Here is a 3,921-nt window from a genome sequence, read left to right as displayed (position 1 = left end):
TGTTAGCCAGATTAGTCAACATTTATATGTTTCGATACAACACCAATATGTTATTTGTAATAAGTAGTTTTGTTGGTTTTTTAATTGGTCATATTTTATTAATGAAAGGGTTGGATTGGTATTAGTCTGGATACAAAAAATTTTATTAATGAAATGGGTTGGAGTGGTATTAGCCTGGATACAAAAAAGGACTTTTCTTAGGTATTATATAGTTATTCGATCTAATAGGCATCTTATATTCGAACTTACAAAGTCTATTCCTCGAATCTTTACTCTTCTCTTTTTTATTACCTGTCTTTACTCTATAGGTAGAAAACCGTCACACATGCTGACTAAGAAACTGACAGGAATTCATCAAAGCCGAAGAAAAGGGCAGGAATTGGAGGAATTGAAGGAATTGGAGGAAAGGGAGGAAGAAACAAACATAGAAATAGAAACTATTTCCAAAGGGGGGGAGGAACAGGTATCCACCAAAGAAAATCTTTCTTATTACCCTTTTTCGAAAGAGACCGACTATAAAAATAGCCCAGTTTATGAAACTTCTTATCTGGATGGGAATCAGGAAAATTCGAAGTTAGAAATAATATCAGAAAAAAAAGAATATAAAAAATTATTATGGTTTGAAAAACCTCTTGTGACGCTTATTTTTGATTATAAACAACGGAATCGACCTTGGCGATATATAAAAAATAATCGGTTTGACAATGCTCTAAAAAATGAAATGTCACAATATTTTTTTTATACATGTCGAAGTGATGGAAAAGAAAAAATCTCTTTTACATATCCACCTAGTTTAGCAGCTTTTGGAGAAATGGTACAAAAACAAATAGATTTTTTCACACCAGAAGAATTGTTTTCTGACGAATCGTATACTGATTGGAGTTTTATCAATGAACTAAAAAGAATAAATTTAAGTAAGGAGTTTATAAAGAGAGTCGAATATTTAGATAAGGAATATTTATATAAGGAATCTTTTGATCTGGGCATACTTGAAAAAAGGACTCGATTTTCTAATTATGAAACTAATGAAGAAACTAATAATGAAACTAATAATGAAACTAATAATGAAACTAATAATGAAGAAACTACTACTGAAACTAATAATGAAACTAATAATGAAACTAATAATGAAACTAATAATGAAACTAATAATGAAACTAAAAGAAATAATGAAATTAAAAGAAATAATGAAACTAATAATGAAACTAATAATGAAACTAATAATGAAACTAAAAGAAATAATGAAACTAAAAGAAATAATGAAACTAAAAGAAATAATGAAACTAATAATGAAACTAATAATGAAACTAATAATGAAACTAAAATAAAATACTTGCCTAAAATATATGATCCTTTCTTGCAGGGACCCTACCGCGGAAGAATCAAAAAATTGTTTTCACCTTTAAGTGAAAAAACAAACACGGATCCGTTTTGGATAAATAAGATTCATGTTATACTTCTTGCTACTGATTATTACGAATTTGAACAGACAATAGATACACTCAAATCATTATCAACAGAAAAAGAACTTTCTTTATTGACAGAAACAGAAGATGAACAGACAATAGATACACTCAAATCATTATCAACAGAAAAAGAACTTTCTTTATTGACAGAAACAGAAGATGAACAGACAATAGATACACTCAAATCATTATCAACAGAAAAAGAACTTTCTTTATTGACAGAAACAGAAGATGAACAGACAATAGATACACTCAAATCATTATCAACAGAAAAAGAACTTTCTTTATTGACAGAAACAGAAGATGAACAGACAATAGATACACTCAAATCATTATCAACAGAAAAAGAACTTTCTTTATTGACAGAAACAGAAGATGAACAGACAATAGATACACTCAAATCATTATCAACAGAAAAAGAACTTTCTTTATTGACAGAAACAGAAGATGAACAGGGAAATATCGATTCCGAGGATCGAGTCAAAATTTTGAAATTTTTATGCAATATAGTTATAACTAATCCCGACAATCAAACAATTATAAAAAAATCTAATGGAATAAAAGAAATAAGTAATGGAATAAAAGAAATAAGTAAAGAAGTTCCTCGATGGTCATACAAACTACTCGACATTTTCGAACAACACCATAGAGGAGGCGAGGAACACATGATAACAGATTATGCAATTCGTTCAAGAATCTTCCGGTACGCAATAGTTTTTTCTAAGGAGGAGTTAAAGGATGATTTTTTTCTACCAAACGATATAGAAAACGACCTATCTTTGATGGAATATTCGCCAGAACCGAATTTTCGTCGAGACATAATAAAAGGTGCCGTGCGTGCCCAAAGACGTAAAATAATTAATGGGGAACTGTTTCAATCAAATGTGCATTCCCCACTTTTTTTTGACAGAGTAGACAGCCTCTTCTTCAGAGTGTTCAGATCTTTGTATTCTGATATTTCTTGGCTGATAAAACTAATATCTCGAAATTGGATATGGAAAAACAAAGAATCACAAATTTCTGATTATACAGAAAATGAGGAGGACATAAGAGAAGAAGACGAAGAGATAAGAGAAAGCATAGAAAAGATACAAGAAAGAGACAAAGAGGAAGAAAAAAGAAGAGAAAGCATAGAAGAGATACAAAAAGGAGACAAAAAAGAGAAAGAAAAAAGAAGACAAGAGTCAGAGGCAGATGACTTCCTGCTGGACGCAGCAGAATTTTGGGATATCGTCTTTTTTGGTCAAGGACCAAGGGGCATCATGTTAATAGCCCAATCGATTTTTAGAAAATATATTCTATTACCTTCATTGATAATAGCTAAAAACATTGTCCGTATATTATTATTTCAAATTCCTGAGTGGTCCACGGATTTCAAGGGTTGGAAGCGAGAAATACATGTTAAATGCACTTATAATGGTCTTCAATTCTCCACAAAAGACTTTCCAAAAAATTGGTTATCAGAAGGTATCCAGATCAAGATCCTATATCCTTTTCGCCTGAAACCTTGGCGCGGATCTAAACTGAAACCCTCTCATAAAGATCCAATGAAAAAAAAGCATAAAGATCCAATGAAAAAAAAGCATAAAGATCCAATGAAAAAAAAGAAAGTTAAAAAGAATGATTTTTGCTTTTTAACAGCTTGTGGACTGGAAAGTGACTTACCTTGCGGTCCTCCTCGAAGACGGCCTTCGTTTTTTCAGCCTATTTTTAACGAACTAGAAAAAAAAAGTGAAAAATGGAAAATTTTTAAAAAAGGAAAAAAATTGTTTCGAAAAGTCTCAGGAGAAACAAAAATTCCATTTGTAAAGGGAATAATAAAAAAACTTTCAAAAAGAAATCCAGTTTTGGAGTTGAGAGAAGAATTGGGCGAAACTAAAAAAGATTTGGGCGAAACTAAAAAAGATTCGATAATCAGTAATAAGATGATTGACGAATCATCCCTTCAAATTCAATCTATGGAGCGGACAAATTATTCATTAACAGAAAAAAAGATAAAAGATCTGACTGAGAGAACAAACACAATCAAAAATCAAATAGAAAAAATTATAAAAGACAAGAAATTAGAATCATCAAAAAAATTTTGGAAAATATTAAAAAGAAGAAATATTCGATTAATCCGTAAATTCTATTTATTTATAAAACTTTTTATTCAAAAGATATACATAGATATTTTTCTATATATCATTAAATATATCATTAATATTCCAAGACCCAATCCACAACTTTTTCTTGAATCAACAAAAAAAATGATTGATAAATTCATTTACAATAATGAAGCAAATCAAGAAAGAATTAATAAACCAAATAAAAATACAATTCATTTTATTTCAACTATAAAAAATATAAAAAACTCACTTTCGAATATTAGAAATCAAAATGCAAAAGCTTTTTGTGACTTATCCTCCCTCTCACAAGCATATGTATTTTACAAATTATCACAAACCCAAGTTAT

The sequence above is a fragment of the Durio zibethinus genome, unplaced genomic scaffold, assembly GCF_047325235.1.
Source record: "Durio zibethinus cultivar Kanyao isolate XHJ-2024 unplaced genomic scaffold, ASM4732523v1 HiC_scaffold_195, whole genome shotgun sequence".
Taxonomy (NCBI): Eukaryota; Viridiplantae; Streptophyta; class Magnoliopsida; order Malvales; family Malvaceae; genus Durio; species Durio zibethinus.
The sequence above is the reverse complement of the archived record's forward strand: the minus strand, read 5'-3'. Positions refer to the sequence as shown.